This window comes from Leptodactylus fuscus, chromosome 8, assembly GCF_031893055.1.
Source record: "Leptodactylus fuscus isolate aLepFus1 chromosome 8, aLepFus1.hap2, whole genome shotgun sequence".
Classification (NCBI taxonomy): Eukaryota; Metazoa; Chordata; class Amphibia; order Anura; family Leptodactylidae; genus Leptodactylus; species Leptodactylus fuscus.
In genome coordinates, this window is record NC_134272.1 from 89797980 (window position 1) to 89816397 (window position 18418).

At 46.4% G+C, this 18418-nt stretch overlaps 1 protein-coding gene across 1 annotated transcript in view; it reads right to left on the reverse strand.

Moving 5' to 3' along the window:
• PLCD4 (phospholipase C delta 4) overlaps window positions 1-11863 on the reverse strand; it is a 42043-nt gene extending 30180 nt beyond the window's left edge. Inside the window, exon 1 of the mRNA XM_075284609.1 lies at window positions 11780-11863. The gene's annotated coding sequence lies outside the window, so the exon portion shown is untranslated. The remainder of the gene's footprint in view (window positions 1-11779) is intronic.
• Between the last annotated feature and the right edge of the window lie 6555 nt (window positions 11864-18418).

Sequence of the window (18418 nt, forward strand, 5' to 3'; positions counted from 1 at the left end):
ATACTGAGCCGTGTATCCAATCCTATCCTGTGTGATACTGTATACTGAGCTGTGTATCTAATCCTATCCTGTGTGATACTGTATACTGAGCTGTGTATCTAATCCTATCCTGTGTGATAGTGTATACTGAGCTGTGTATCTAATCCTATCCTGTGTGATACTGTATACTGAGCTGTGTATCTAATCCTATCCTGTGTGATACTGTATACTGAGCTGTGTATCTAATCCTATCCTGTGTGATACTGTATACTGAGCCGTGTATCCAATCCTATCCTGTGTGATACTGTATACTGAGCTGTGTATCTAATCCTATCCTGTGTGATACTGTATACTGAGCTGTGTATCTAATCCTATCCTGTGTGATAGTGTATACTGAGCTGTGTATCTAATCCTATCCTGTGTGATACTGTATACTGGGCTGTGTATCTAATCCTATCCTGTGTGATACTGTATACTGGGCTGTGTATCTAATCCTATCCTGTGTGATACTATATACTGAGCTGTGTATCTAATCCTATTCTGTGTGATACTGTATACTGGGCTGTGTATCTAATCCTATCCTGTGTGATACTGTATACTGAGCTGTGTATCTAATCCTATCCTGTGTGATACTGTATACTGAGCTGTGTATCTAATCCTATCCTGTGTGATACTGTATACTGAGCCGTGTATCTAATCCTATCCTGTGTGATACTGTATACTGAGCCGTGTATCTAATCCTATCCTGTGTGATACTGTATACTGAGCCGTGTATCCAATCCTATCCTGTGTGATACTGTATACTGAGCCGTGTATCTAATCCTATTCTGTGTGATACTGTATACTGAGCCGTGTATCTAATCCTATCCTGTGTGATACTGTATACTGAGCCGTGTATCTAATCCTATCCTGTGTGATACTGTATACTGAGCTGTGTATCTAATCCTATCCTGTGTGATACTGTATGCTGAGCCGTGTATCTAATCCTATCCTGTGTGATACTGTATACTGAGCTGTGTATCTAATCCCATCCTGTGTGATACTGTATACTGAGCTGTGTATTTAATCCTATCCCGTGTGATACTGTATACTGAGCTGTGTATCTAATCCTATCCTGTGTGATACTGTATACTGAGCTGTGTATCTAATCCTATCCTGTGTGATACTGTATACTGAGCTGTGTATCTAATCCTATCCTGTGTGATGCTGTATACTGAGCCGTGTATCCAATCCTGTGTGATACTGTATACTGAGCTGTGTATCCAATCCTATCCTGTGTGATACTGTATACTGAGCCGTGTATCCAATCCTATCCTATGTGATACTGTATACTGAGCTGTGTATCTAATCCTATCCTGTGTGATACTGTATACTGAGCTGTGTATCTAATCCTATCCTGTGTGATACTGTATACTGAGCTGTGTATCTAATCCTATCCTGTGTGATACTGTATACTGAGCTGTGTATCTAATCCTATCCTGTGTGATGCTGTATACTGAGCCGTGTATCCAATCCTATCCTGTGTGATACTGTATACTGAGCCGTGTATCCAATCCTGTGTGATACTGTATACTGAGCTGTGTATCTAATCCTACCCTGTGTGATACTGTATACTGAGCTGTGTATCTAATCCTATCCCATGTGATACTGTATACTGAGCTGTGTATCTAATCCTATCCTATGTGATACTGTATACTGAGCCGTGTATCTAATCCTATCCTGTGTGATACTGTATACTGAGCTGTGTATCTAATCCTATCCTGTGTGATACTGTATACTGAGCCGTGTATCCAATCCTATCCTGTGTGATACTGTATACTGAGCCGTGTATCTAATCCTATCCTGTGTGATACTGTATACTGAGCCGTGTATCTAATCCTATCCTGTGTGATACTGTATACTGAGCTGTGTATCTAATCCTATCCTGTGTGATACTGTATACTGAGCTGTGTATCTAATCCTATCCTGTGTGATACTGTATACTGAGCTGTGTATCTAATCCTATCCTGTGTGATGCTGTATACTGAGCCGTGTATCCAATCCTATCCTGTGTGATGCTGTATACTGAGCCGTGTATCCAATCCTGTGTGATACTGTATACTGAGCTGTGTATCCAATCCTATCCTGTGTGATACTGTATACTGAGCCGTGTATCCAATCCTATCCTGTGTGATACTGTATACTGAGCTGTGTATCTAATCCTATCCTGTGTGATACTGTATACTGAGCTGTGTATCTAATCCTATCCTGTGTGATACTGTATACTGAGCTGTGTATCCAATCCTATCCTGTGTGATACTGTATACTGAGCCGTGTATCCAATCCTGTGTGATACTGTATACTGAGCTGTGTATCTAATCCTATCCTGTGTGATACTGTATACTGAGCTGTGTATCTAATCCTATCCCATGTGATACTGTATACTGAGCTGTGTATCTAATCCTACCCTGTGTGATACTGTATACTGAGCTGTGTATCTAATCCTATCCCATGTGATACAGCCTCTCAGATTTCTAAGACATTACACGTAGACACGTCAGGCTGTATTGGCGGTGGGTTAGGTCGCACATTCGGTACGTTATACAGCAGCTGTAGTCAGTGACGTTGCGTCAGTCAGGGCTCGTTCACATCTGCGCCCGGTCTCCGTACTTAGGTTTCCGTTTCCTGCCTAAAACACAGGCAGGAGACGGAAACCTGCAGGAGTCTTTCATTTGAATGGGTGAGAAAGCTGTCCGGCCGTGCGCGGCAGTGAGCGTTTTGCGCTCTCCGCCGCGAAACCGGGTTTTATAATCCGGACACAGAGTCGGACATGCAGTACTCTGTGTCCGGATAAAAAAATCCGGTTTCGCGGCGGAGAGCATAAAACGCTCACCGCCGCTCACGGCCGGACCCGGTCTATGGTTTCCGTCTTCTGGCATGCAGAAGACGGAAACCATAGAACGGAGACCCCAGACGCAGGTGTGAACCCAGCGTCAGATGTATCGCAGCAGACGTGGACGGCTCTTTGCAGGATCTGACCTGAGTGCTATCGACCATCAGTCATGTCTCCGAACGCAGGCGATCAATACTTGGGATTATTCCGGGGTCATCTGCATAATGGAAGACGCCGCCATATATGAAAAGCTAAAAATAATTGCAGATAATATTAAGGCGCGAGCGGCGGCGGCCGGAGGAAGGAACAGGCTGTTCTATGGGAGGGAGACTCCGAAAATATCTGAGCAGTGTCCTGGCAGGGCGTCAGTGATGGAGGGGCTGAACGCCTGGCATTTATGGGGAGGGGTCTGGGCTGTCAGTCAGCGGTCTGAGCTCCTGTCATATACTTTAACGCCTTTTAACTTTGGTGCTATATGGTGCTATTATTTGCATATTATATACTGATGAGATTGCATTTAGTATAATATGTTAATTACAGTGGTATTGTTTGTGCACTATATAGCACTATATTTGGTTACTATACAACACTAGCATTTGGATACTCTATGGCGGTATTATTTTGGCACAGTATGGCGGTATTATTTTGGCATAGTACACAGTATAGTGGTATTATTTTGGCACAGTATGGCGGTATTATTTTGGCACAGTATGGTAGTATTATTTTGGCACAGTACACGGTATGGCGGTATTATTTTGGCACAGTATGGTGGTATTATTTTGGCACAGTACACAGTATGGTGGTATTAATTGGTATAGTATGGTGGTATTATTTTGGCACAGTACACAGTATGGCGGTATTATTTTGGTACAGTATGGCGGTATTATTTTAGCACTTTATTTTGATATTATTTTAGGGCTAGTAACTCTATGGCTCTGTTCACATTGTGCGTTATGGACACGTGCTTGGTTATTTTGTAACCAAATCCAGGACTGAACCTTACATCCAGGAGTGGAATAAATAAGAGCGAGGTCTGCGGGTCGCCTGTCGCTGATGCATTAGGGAGATTTAGTATTGCAGTCACAGCAGATTTCTAGAATAATTTCATCAAAAATAAAGGCGCTGCCAGAGGAAAGTAAAGGGCGGCCTGCCAGACCCAGACGGTAGTATACGGCTATAAACATTGTCACAAGCGATGCCAGGGGTCACATGACATCACATACCGTATATACATATCACATCCTGCAGCCACAACAGATCTAACAGTGTTACATTTCATCCTGACCCCTGCTGCAGTGTTATGGCTTCACACCAATATTAGTCTAAATTCTAAGTCATGTCACTGCCTAGTTGTGCAATAGCACGTTGCAGATTATCGCACACCTCTATTGCTCCCACAACCGGTACACAGCTTGCTGCGCGAGTCGTTATGAGTCCCTCGCCTCATACAGCGGATATAGAAGAATCTCATTAATTAGCTGATTGACTTGGCCGGATGAGGCAGAAAATGGATTTTGCAGAGTGTCGGAACTTTATTTTATTTCATTTCCAATAATGTTTCTTTTTATTGTGCAGACGAGGAATATTAAAGGGAAACACACCCCGTAATAAATCAAAGGTTACCTAAAAATCTAAAGGGTCGTCCTCATTTCTGAGCTTCAGGTCTTGTATTTTGGGGCATTTGTTAATAATAAAAGGGGTTCACTCAACACAGTGACCCCATTTTTAGATGAAAGCCAATATACTGATCAATGGAACCCCCACTATCAGCTGATCACTGTGATCCAGCATCAGAACCCCTGCTATCAGCTGATCACTGCCGGTCCAGCCTCAGAACCCCCTGCTATCAGCTGATCACTGCCGGTCCAGCATCAGAACCCCCCACTATCAGCTGATCACTGCGATCCAGCATCAGAACCTCCTGCTATCAGCTGATCACTGCCGATCCAGCATCAGAACCCCCTGCTATCAGCTGATCACTGCGATCCAGCATCAGAACCTCCTGCTATCAGCTGATCACTGCCGATCCAGCATCAGAACCCCCTGCTATCAGCTGATCACTGCGATCCAGCATCAGAACCTCCTGCTATCAGCTGATCACTGCCGATCCAGCATCAGAACCCCCTGCTATCAGCTGATCACTGCGATCCAGCATCAGAACCCCCTGCTATCAGCTGATCACTGCCGATCCAGCATCAGAACCCCCTGCTATCAGCTGATCACTGCGATCCAGCATCAGAACCTCCTGCTATCAGCTGATCACTGCCGATCCAGCATCAGAACCCCCTGCTATCAGCTGATCACTGCGATCCAGCATCAGAACCTCCTGCTATCAGCTGATCACTGCCGATCCAGCATCAGAACCCCCTGCTATCAGCTGATCACTGCGATCCAGCATCAGAACCTCCTGCTATCAGCTGATCACTGCCGATCCAGCATCAGAACCCCCTGCTATCAGCTGATCACTGCGATCCAGCATCAGAACCTCCTGCTATCAGCTGATCACTGCCGATCCAGCATCAGAACCCCCTGCTATCAGCTGATCACTGCGATCCAGCATCAGAACCCCCTGCTATCAGCTGATCACTGCCGATCCAGCATCAGAACCCCCTGCTATCAGCTGATCACTGCGATCCAGCATCAGAACCTCCTGCTATCAGCTGATCACTGCCGATCCAGCATCAGAACCCCCTGCAATGAGCTGATCACTGCCGATCCAGCATCAGAACCCCCTGCTATCAGCTGATCACTGCCGATCCAGCATCAGAACCCCCTGCTATCAGCTGATCACTGCGATCCAGCATCAGAACCTCCTGCTATCAGCTGATCACTGCCGATCCAGCATCAGAACCCCCTGCAATGAGCTGATCACTGCCGATCCAGCATCAGAACCCCCTGCTATCAGCTGATCACTGCCGATCCAGCATCAGAACCCCCTGCAATGAGCTGATCACTGCCGATCCAGCATCAGAACCCCCTGCTATCAGCTGATCACTGCCAGTCCAACATCAGAACCCCCTGCTATCAGCTGATCACTGCCGATCCAGCTTCAGAACACCCTGCTATCAGCTGATCACTGCCAGTCCAGCATCAGAACCCCCTGCTATCAGCTGATCACTGCCGATCCAGCATCAGAACCCCCTGCAATGAGCTGATCACTGCCAGTCCAACATCAGAACCCCCCACTATCAGCTGATCACTGCCGATCCAGCTTCAGAACACCCTGCTATCAGCTGATCACTGCCGGTCCAGCCTCAGAACCCCCTGCTATCAGCTGATCACTGCCAGTCCAGCATCAGAACCCCCTGCTATCAGCTGATCACCGCCAGTCCAGCATCAGAACCCCCTGCTATCAGCTGATCACTGCCGATCCAGCATCAGAACCCCCTGCTATCAGCTGATCACTGCCAGTCCAGCATCAGAACCCCCTGCTATCAGCTGATCACTGCCGATCCAGCATCAGAACCCCCTGCTATCAGCTGATCACTGCGATCCAGCATCAGAACCCCCTGCTATCAGCTGATCACTGCCGGTCCAGCCTCAGAACCCCCTACTATCAGCTGATCACTGCCGATCCAGCTTCAGAACACCCTGCTATCAGCTGATCACTGCCGATCCAGCATCAGAACCCCCTGCTATCAGCTGATCACTGCCAGTCCAGCCTTAGAACCCCCCACTATCAGCTGATCACTTCCAGTCCAGCATCAGAACCCCCTGCTATCAGCTGATCACTGCCGGTCCAGCATCAGAACCCCCCACTATCAGCTGATCACTGCCGGTCCAGCCTCAGAACCCCCTACTATCAGCTGATCACTGCCGATCCAGCTTCAGAACACCCTGCTATCAGCTGATCACTGCCGATCCAGCATCAGAACCCCCTGCTATCAGCTGATCACTGCCAGTCCAGCCTTAGAACCCCCCACTATCAGCTGATCACTTCCAGTCCAGCATCAGAACCCCCTGCTATCAGCTGATCACTGCCGGTCCAGCATCAGAACCCCCCACTATCAGCTGATCACTGCCGATCCAGAATCAGAACCCCCCACTATCAGCTGATCACTGCCGGTCGAGCATCAGAACACAAGGCTATCAGCTGATCACTGCCGATCCAGCATCAGAACCCCCTGCTATCAGCTGATCACTGCCGATCCAGCATCAGAACCTCCTGCTATCAGCTGATCACTGCCGATCCAGCATCAGAACACCCTGCTATCAGCTGATCACTGCCGATCCAGCTTCAGAACACCCTGCTATCAGCTGATCACTGCCAGTCCAGCATCAGAACCCCCCACTATCAGCTGATCACTTCCAGTCCAGCATCAGAACCCCCTGCTATCAGCTGATCACTGCCAGTCCAGCATCAGAACCCCCTGCTATCAGCTGATCACTGCCGATCCAGCATCAGAACCCCCTGCTATCAGATGATCACTGCCGATCCAGCATCAGAACCTCCTGCTATCAGCTGATCACTGCCGATCCAGCATCAGAACACCCTGCTATCAGCTGATCACTGCCGATCCAGCTTCAGAACACCCTGCTATCAGCTGATCACTGCCAGTCCAGCATCAGAACCCCCTACTATCAGCTGATCACTGCCGATCCAGCTTCAGAACACCCTGCTATCAGCTGATCACTGCCAGTCCAGCATCAGAACCCCCCACTATCAGCTGATCACTGCCAGGCCAGCATCAGAACCCCCTGCTATCAGATGATCACTGCCAGTCCAGCATCAGAACCCCCTGCTATCAGCTGATCACTGCCAGTCCAGCATCAGAACCCCCTGCTATCAGCTGATCACTGCCGATCCAGCATCAGAACCCCCCGCTATCAGCTGATCACTGCCGATCCAGCATCAGAACCCCCCACTATCAGCTGATCACTGCCAGTCCAGCATCAGAACCCCCTGCTATCAGCTGATCACTGCGATCCAGCATCAGAACCCCCTGCTATCAGCTGATCACTGCGATCCAGCATCAGAACCCCCTGCTATCAGCTGATCACTGCGATCCAGCATCAGAACCCCCTGCTATCAGCTGATCACTGCCAGTCCAGCATCAGAACCCCCTGCTATCAGCTGATCACCGCGATCCAGCATCAGAACCCCCTGCTATCAGCTGATCACTGCGATCCAGCATCAGAACCCCCTGCTATCAGCTGATCACTGCCAGTCCAGCATCAGAACTCCCCCACTATCAGCTGATCACCGCGATCCAGCATCCGAACCACCGGAATTCCGGGTTTATTTGCACCAAAAAACTAGCATGCAACATGATTATATTATTATATTTCTGTTCAATTTTTCTATCTATTTTGGGTACGGGGTTCATGTTTTAGATCAATGGTCCCCAACCTGTTGCAAAACTATAACTCCCAGCATGCCCTGATAGCTGTAGCCTGAGAGTTGTAGTTCTGCAACATTCTGGAGAGCCATGAGTATGTGCAACCATAGTGCATGGTGTAGTGTAGCTATAGGGCATAGCATAGTATAGTGTAGCCATTGTGTATAGTGATGTGTAACCATAATACATGGTGTAGTGTAGCTATAGTATAGTGCATAGTGTAGTGTAAGCATAGCACAGACTGCAGCACCATGCACGGACCACGCCTCGCCTCAATAAGGGAATGTGATTAGCAATGATTCCAGGAAGCCTGGAGATGTATGGGATCTGTCAGCGGCTCCGGCCCAGCTGCACGAACAACAGCAATGATTTTTCTTCTGATTGCTCGTGTCATCTCTATTATACCAAGCGTCCCAGAGTCCGGCACAAAGTACCGCCATATAAATCACCGCCATATACATCTCTCCCGCCCATGTAAATAAAAGGGGTCACCATAATACAATTACCCGCCATCACAATACAGATTACTGAGGCTGATCCTATTATAATCCCATAGAGCGGTGGAGCCGGGGGTGCACAAACATAGGCCGAGTAAGCCCTATCCCATCCAGCAACCATACATATCTATAAGATACATCGTAGCTAAATCTTGTCATTGTTCCATTCAGAGCCGTGTGAGGGCTTATTTTTTGCAGGACAGATTGTACTTCCTAATGGTATCATATTATATTCTGTATATTGTACAGGGAAGCTGAAAACCATTCAGACTAAGGTGGAATTAGAAAACACTGCACTGGCGCCATTTTCTTACGGCTTTAGTTTTTACGGCGTTCACTGTGCGGCCATTACAACGTGTTACTTTTATTCTACGAGATGATACAATTACAGTGATACAAAGTTTACTAAGTTTTTACACTGTAACAAAAATCCAATTTTTGGGGGGCCCTACGTGAAAAAACAGCGATTTGGCCATTTTGATTTTTTTTTCTACGTGATATAATATTCGCCATATGGGAAAAAGTTGATTGTATTGTGATACATTTTGGAAACTTTCTAATACATTTATGTAGATACATCTGTCACGGTGTGGAAACAATCAGCAAGCTGCTGCTGACAGACCTCCTGTCCTTAGTATGTGCCCCTATTCAGTACTGTGACTATATAATGGTGGTGGAGGGTTTGGTTGGCCCATTAACCCCTTCCTCCCCGTCTGACCTTTGCCTCCTGGAAATTGAAGAAGAAGCGAATGAGAAATGATGAAGTGTGAAGCATCCGTAATAATGAGAGGAGAGGATTTCAAGGACTACAAGAAGGATTGTAAGGACGTCATGGTTAGATTATTATGGGGGGGGGGCATTGTTTTGCTGCCTCCTTCCCTGTAGTGGGGCAAAAATGTACAAATTTGACGTAAAGTGAACGCCTTATACTGTGGACATCTCCAAGGTGCAGAGAGTCGCTTCCATCATCATGCAGACCCTACTGGAGCGCAAATAGGACTTGGGTCATTTCTACCAGGGGGCCAGAGATGGAGGTGCGGGCTCAGAGGGTCGCTGCATTCAACACCTGAACACTCAGCAGTAACTCCAGCTCATCCCAAGCTCATCCCCATGTTAAGCCCCTCGCAGATGACCGTGGGTGAGATCAGTGCGCTGTCCCTGTTTTTCCCATATAGTACACTGACCCATTCATTTCTATGGGCACAAGCACACTACCTCATTTTAAATACATTAGTGTGGGGGCCGTGAACCCGCACCACAAAATATGGAGCAGGTCCTGCTCTACTCAGAGTTTGCGGCACTTCGTGTGTCATCTGTGTGCTGTGGATATTTGCAACTCTGCAAACTGGGATCACACACTGAGGAGACTGTCAGTTGTATGGACATACAGCGCTGATACTGAAGACACCCTGATGACACGCGGTACGCGAGAACGGAACATCGAATATTATCTGTGGACTGCAAAATACACACAGTCGTCTGCAACTAGGCCAATCATATAATATGTGATATTGTCTGTTCAGCTACTGTATCCAAGCCTATCCTGTGTGATACTGTCTGCTGAGCTGTGCATCTAATCCCATTATGTGTGATACCGTATACTGAGCTGTGTATCTAATCCTATCCTGTGTGATACTGTATACTGAGCTGTATCTAATCCTATCCTGTGTGATACTGTATACTGAGCTGTGTATCTAATCCTATCCTGTGTGATACTGTATACTGAGCTGTGTATCTAATCCTCCTGTGTGATACTGTATACTGAGCTGTGTATCTAATCCTATCCTGTGTGATACTGTATACTGAGCGGTGTATCTAATCCTATCCTGTGTGATACTGTATACTGAGCTGTGTATCTAATCCTCCTGTGTGATACTGTATACTGAGCTGTGTATCTAATCCTATCCTGTGTGATACTGTATACTGAGCTGTGTATCTAATCCTCCTGTGTGATACTGTATACTGAGCTGTGTATCTAATCCTACCCTGTGTGATACTGTATACTGAGCCGTGTATCTAATCCTATCCTGTGTGATACTGTATACTGAGCGGTGTATCTAATCCTATCCTGTGTGATACAGTCTGCTGAACTGGTGTATCTAAGCAGCATATATGATACTGTCTGCTGATTTGACAAGGATTTTGGCGTGTTCTCTATAAATCTACATCCTACATATGAAATGGACGTCACTTATTCTGGACAAAAATGTAGAAGGTCGGACAAATTGGATTGAATGTGGCTGATCCAAGGATGAAACTGATGTAGGTCTAAAGCTCTCCCACAGCAGAGCCACTGACGTGTATCTAAGCCTATTATGTGATAGCATGTGCTGTAACATTGTATTTCTCATGTGTGATACAGTCTCCAGAGCCCGTGTATCTAAGCCTATCAGCACTACCTCATCTTGTAATGATAAAACAAGCCTACGCGTTTCGACGCTGACCGTCTCTTAGTCCTAACATGTGCTTACATAGTATACAGACATAGTCACAAAGTATACATACATAGGATACTACATAGTCATACGCTATAACTAAGAGGCGGTCAGTCTCGATACGCGTAGGCGTATATTTTATCATACAAGGTGACATGACTTAAGCAATTTCTTGCTTTGTTTTCTAGAGTCTTTGGGTCGGAGGCTCCTCCACACGGTTTGATGTCGAGGCTGTATATAGAGTATTTGGAGTTGTATCTAAGCCTAGGATGTGTGATACAGTCTCAGTATTTTCCAGGCACATTTCCAGGACAGAATTTATTAACCCAGTAGATTAGGGGCACTTGGCGTCCTCTCTATTCCTGGGCAGCTTTAGAGCTCATGCTCCTGGATAAACGTCTTATCTTCCCGTAACCCAGATACCAGCGGCTCGGCCACCAGACCTGCACTAATCCGCACCTTCACATAGTGAATTCTGCTGCTACCTGAGCCCAGACATGTGTCCTGATAGTGACCAGACCGTACAGATACAAGCTATAGGAGCACAGCACCAAGTACATCCCCGGCAGCATCATCTGCCATCTGCCCTGGACGTGGCGGGGGTCTGTACTCTGCATAGTGTGACCTAGTAATATGGGCAGTGCCCGGGTCCCATACCTGTGCCAGGTACATGTCAGCAGCAGCGGCAGCAGCGTCTTGGGCGAGCTCACTCCTGGTCTGCAGCCTCAGGCTCACTCCTGTGCAGTGTGAGTAGAAGTGAAGGGCACCACATATTAATAGCTGCTGTGTCCCGGCCCTGCCCATCCGCACTCCCCATCCATTCTTAAAGAGGCACTCTCAAGTGTCAGCAGCTCCTGGATCCTCATGTTCCTCGCCTCCAGGTCACACAGGATAAGACACTCAATATAGAGAAAAGACCTAAGAAGAGGAAGAACAATAAGTAAAGGCAAAAAATTCTATTCAACTTCTATCTGATGCTGGGAAAGCTGAGGAGCTATAAGAGTTTTGGGGATAATGACTGCATGTAATGGGGCCATCATATACCTGGCAGGATAGAGAACAGGAGAGCCCGGTGTTATCGCCATACCCAGCAAACAAATTCCAATTCCCTGATCCAAATCCTTCTGTACAAGAGTTCTGAAACATCGTATAGAGGGTATGGAACTGAAAATGGACATTTCTTGTATCTTCAGCATTTACTGAAACCAAAAGCTATTTCAATCAAAATCATCTTAAAGGGCGGCTCGTCCACTTTCAGACCAATATTGAGAGACAAATGTTAATAAAATGTGATACCAATAGACTTTCTGTATCAATGTCTCACAGTTTTCTAGATCTCTGCTTGCTGTCATTCATTCTGTTACTTCTAGTGGATGCAATTCTGACCATGGTCATGTGATGTACAGTCTGTGGTCATGTGATGGACAGTGTCAGGGTCTGGGGTTGCCAGGTGGGGTGGCATAGACACACAAGTCCAGATTCTTTAGTCCAAAACAAAGATAGATTTATTTTCACTCAAAAAGGCAGTGCAGCAACAAAAGGAAACAATACAAAAATAAATCCCTGCCCGGCTAGGCACTAACTAAACATAGAATAGGTCACCTCACCTAGAATAACAGAAATCAAAAGCCAGTACAATCAGTCAGGACACAGCTCCAAAAATATGACCTCTCTGTCAGCTCTCCAGCCAAGTTCTGCCCCAGTCTGCTGCTGGAGCAACGTCTTAAGCCTTCTTGACGAGGAGACTCTCTGCAGCTGCCGGAACATCCCCAAAGTGTGGACTGGAGGGGGTGGAAGGACAGGTCCCACTACCAACCTACCTTTCCTAAAAATACAGCCCAATACTGAGCATTTACCAAAATGATCAGCAGACGAAACTTGTCTGCTGAGAACAAACATTCCTGAAGTTTTCTCATCTCAACCACCTGAGTAGTCTGGGCGAGATGTGCTCCCCCTCCATTACCTGACCAGCCATCAGCTTACACCCCCTCCATTACCTGACCAGCCATCGGCTTACACCCCCTCCATTACCTGACCAGCCATCGGCTTACACCCCCTCCATTACCTGACCGGCCATCGGCTTACACCCCCTCCATTACCTGACCGGCCATCGGCTTACACCCCCTCCATTACCTGACCGGCCATCGGCTTACACCCCCTCCATTACCTGACCGGCCATCGGCTTACACCCCCTCCATTACCTGACCGGCCATCGGCTTACACCCCCCCCCCCCATTACCTGACCGGCCATCGGCTTACACCCCCTCCATTACCCGACCGGCCATCGGCTTACACCCCCTCCATTACCCGACCGGCCATCGGCTTACACCCCCTCCATTACCCGACCGGCCATCGGCTTACACCCCCTCCATTACCCGACCGGCCATCGGCTTACACCCCCTCCATTACCCGACCGGCCATCGGCTTACACCCCCTCCATTACCCGACCGGCCATCGGCTTACACCCCCTCCATTACCCGACCGGCCATCGGCTTACACCCCCTCCATTACCCGACCGGCCATCGGCTTACACCCCCTCCATTACCCGACCGGCCATCGGCTTACACCCCCTCCATTACCCGACCGGCCATCGGCTTACACCCCCTCCATTACCCGACCGGCCATCGGCTTACACCCCCTCCATTACCCGACCGGCCATCGGCTTACACCCCCTCCATTACCCGATCGGCCATCGGCTTACAACCCCTCCATTACCTGACCGGCCATCGGCTTACAACAGTCAATATTGGTCTGAATTTCGATGAGCCCTTTAAGGCCGGGGCCTATTTTGCAAAAACGCAGCGTTTTACATTACCTGCAAAATTCCTGCACGTCAGTTATATAGTAGTAGTAGAATAGAAGGTTTATGCACAACTGCAAGCCTGTAGGAGGATCCTGCACCTTGAGGTTCACACCAGCACCTTCAAATACCTGTTGGCTGCTTGGTAATGGTATTTTAACTGCTGTGATCTTGATCTGATGAACTTGCCTGGTATAAACCTTCTTCATTCTGCCTTTATCTGCACAAACCCATCTGTGCTCTGAATCAGCCACAAATCTCTTCACAGTAAGATGACCACGCTTCCATTTTTGTGAAATATCTAATGTTTTCATGCCTTGTCTAAGGCATGCTTGAAATTGCTTGAAACCTGTGGCCTGCTTAATAATGTGGAACGTCCTTCTTAAGTAGTTTCCCTTAATTGGGCTTACCGGGCAAACTAAATATCACAGGAGATTGAAACTGAATTCGGTGATGCAAAGAGCCCTGAGACACAAGATCATCCATGACTGTCACTGAAAAACAAAAAAAACCTACATCTTTATGACACTTAATTCTGATTTGCATAATAATTTGGAACATGTTGTAAATGATCTTGGCATAAAAAGATGGTTCTAATATTAATATTTACTCAACTCCCTGATCTTTTCTCCAAGCAGCTGCTCTCAGGGGAGAGTCTGGAGGACCCCATACCCATTAGATGATTGTTCGACCCCGCTAAAAGCTGGAGGCATTATTCTAAACATTTGTTGCTCTCTAAGAAAGCACTTAGAGCAATACGGATTCAACTCTGGTCAGATGTCGCCTCCAAGAATCATTTTGGATAGTATGGAAATTGAAGCGTCTGTCCCAGAGGGGTTTGGGTAGAAGATCCTTCCATGGAAAAGACGTCCAACAATGTGGAAAGCCGACAAGGTCCACAGCGGAACAATCTAGACATCAACAAAACTGAAGTCAGAGGCCAAGCTCAGTCTGCAGATAGTTGGAACAAGACGATATTTCCTTTCTATCACCAAAGATCACTTCTGATTCATGTTCCACAATAAAAACGGATTGTTTGGAGTCCGGTCAGCTGCCTCCGACAGATCTGTACTAAAAACAGAGAAGAAAAACACCCCCTTACTGTTACCGGAGCGCTCACAAAGATCAGCATTGTCCTGGCAGTAGTTATGGGTTATAAGGAGGTCGTATTGTCCTATATGTGGACGACTGGTCAATTCCGGTGCACTCGGAGGATCAGCTGATACATTTCCTCCACCATTGTAGCATCTGACGAAATGGAAAAATCCAAATTTCTTTGAAGTGTATTCTGTCTTCTCTGGTGGTCATCCTGGACTCGGAGATGACGCTCATTTTAGTTTCATAGCAGAGGAGTCTCATGATCAGACAATAGGTTTTTGCTTTGACCCGGAGTTCTCGTGGCATCGAGTGTTGGGGCTTTATCATCATGTTTAGAAGCAGTTCATGGGCAAAGTCCATATCAGGTGACTGCAGAGGAACTTCTTGGTTGTAGGTCTGGAGTAAAGGCATGTGTAACACTCAAACACTTGCCACCTTGAGATGGTGGTGAAAGAAGAACAAGATTTACAGGTGGAGATCCCTCAAATTTTTCTATCCTACTTTGATGCCTCAACCTTAGGTTGGGGAACTCGCCTAGGCCAACTCTAGGTTCAAGAGATATGGAAAAACAAGAAGTCCCATCCTCAACATGAATGTTTTCCTGACTCTTCTTCATTTTCAACATGGTCACAGATTGGTTGGACAACATACAAGACAGTGCTAGAGGTCAAAGAAACAGTCTGTAAACCCATCATCGCTCCACTTACATATACTGGGTCACCATCTCATAGATCCCAGCTGAGACCACGTGAATTGTTATCAAACAGATCATCAGTTAGGTGGCGACCAAAGAGGATGAGACATCAGAAGGCCAGTGATCGGGAGCAGAGAGTGAAGCCCCAGCAGGAGAGGACACGCCCCGAATGCCATTTTCAGATAATTTGCATAAGAATAAAACATTGGTTTATATGATAATGAAGCTGCAACGCAAAATAAGAAAAGGCATTTGGGGAGAAAGTGCAGAAACCGCCGTACAAGGAGTTATCATTAGTCTGATACTGATCTTTCTGCACAGACTCAGTTTAAGAATCATATTAAAGAATTACTTATCCTATAGCCTCGGGAAGAACACCCCCCCCCCCCCCAACAGGACTTGGCCCAAGGTACTGATATCAATATACATCTTGTATTAAGGCAAGATCACATAGCGGATTATGAGGCAGGATCCACAATACAAGAACTGATAGTCATTAGTACAATTTACTGCTCAGATTCAAATCAATGGGAGGTTCTGGCAGGACAAGATTGTTCGATAGCTGATTTTTTCAGCAAATAGAAAAAGATGATGTGCCTCAAACTGAAACGGACAGGAGGCATATTTCACTATGTAAACTTACCCTTCTACTCCAGAGCTGCGCTCACTATTCTGCTGGTGCACTCGCTGTGTACATACATTACATTACTTATCCTGTATTATACTCCAGAGCTGCGCTCACTATTCTGCTGGTGCAGTCACTGTGTACATACATTACTTTATTTATCCTGTATTATACTCCAGAGCTGCGCTCACTATTCTGCTGGTGCAGTCGCTGTGTACATACATTACATTACTTATCCTGTATTATACTCCAGAGCTGCGCTCACTATTCTGCTGGTGCAGTCACTGTGTACATACATTACATTATTTATCCTGTATTATACTCCAGAGCTGCGCTCACTATTCTGCTGGTGCAGTCACTGTGTACATACATTACATTACTTATCCTGTATTATACTCCAGAGCTGCGCTCACTATTCTGCTGGTACAGTCACTGTGTACATACATTACATTACTTATCCTGTATTACACTCCAGAGCTGCGCTCACTATTCTGCTGGTGCAGTCACTGTGTACATACATTACATTACTTATCCTGTATTATACTCCAGAGCTGGGCTCACTATTCTGCTGCTGCAGTCGCTGTGTACATACATTACATTACTTATCCTGTATTATACTCCAGAGCCGCGCTCACTATTCTGCTGGTGCAGTCACTGTGTACATACATTACATTACTTATCCTGTATTATACTCCAGAGCTGGGCTCACTATTCTGCTGCTGCAGTCGCTGTGTACATACATTACATTACTTATCCTGTATTATACTCCAGAGCCGCGCTCACTATTCTGCTGGTGCAGTCACTGTGTACATACATTACATTACTTATCCTGTATTATACTCCAGAGCTGCGCTCACTATTCTGCTGGTGCAGTCGCTGTGTACATACATTACATTACTTATCCTGTATTATACTCCAGAACTGCGCTCACTATTCTGCTGGTGCAGTCGCTGTGTACATACATTACTTATCCTGTATTATACTCCAGAGCTGCGCTCACTATTCTGCTGCTGCAGTCACTGTGTACATACATTACATTACTTATCCTGTATTATACTCCAGAGCTGCGCTCACTATTCTGCTGGTGCAGTCACTGTGTACATACATTACATTACTTATCCTGTATTATACTCCAGAGCTGCGCTCACTATTCTGCTGGTGCAGTCGCTGTGTACATACATTACTTATCCTGTATTATACTCCAGAGCCGCGCTCACTATTCTGCTGGTGCAGTCGCTGTGTACATACATTACATTACTTATCCTGTATTATACCCCAGAGCTGCGCTCACTATTCTGCTGGTGCAGTCACTGTGTACATACATTACATTACTTATCCTGTATTATACTCCAGAGCCGCGCTCACTATTCTGCTGCTGCAGTCACTGTGTACATACATTACATCACTTATCCTGTATTATACCCCAGAGCCGTGCTCACTATTCTGCTGGTACAGTCACTGTGTACATACATTACATTACTTATCCTGTATTATACTCCAGAGCTGCGCTCACTATTCTGCTGGTGCAGTCACTGTGTACATACATTACATTACTTATACTGTATTATACCCCAGAGCTGCGCTCACTATTCTGCTGGTACAGTCACTGTGTACATACATTACATTACTTATACTGTATTATACCCCAGAGCTGCGCTCACTATTCTGCTGGTACAGTCACTGTGTACATACATTACATTACTTATACTGTATTATACTCCAGAGCTGCGCTCACTATTCTGCTGGTACAGTCACTGTGTACATACATTACATTACTTATCCTGTATTATACTCCAGAGCTGCGCTCACTATTCTGCTGGTGCAGTCACTGTGTACATACATTACATTACTTATCCTGTATTATACTCCAGAGCTGCGCTCACTATTCTGCTGGTGCAGTCACTGTGTACATACATTACATTACTTATCTTCCAGAGCTGCGCTCACTATTCTGCTGGTGCAGTCACTGTGTACATACATTACATTACTTATCCTGTATTATACTCCAGAGCTGCGCTCACTATTCTGCTGGTGCAGTCACTGTGTACATACATTACATTACTCATCCTGTATTATACT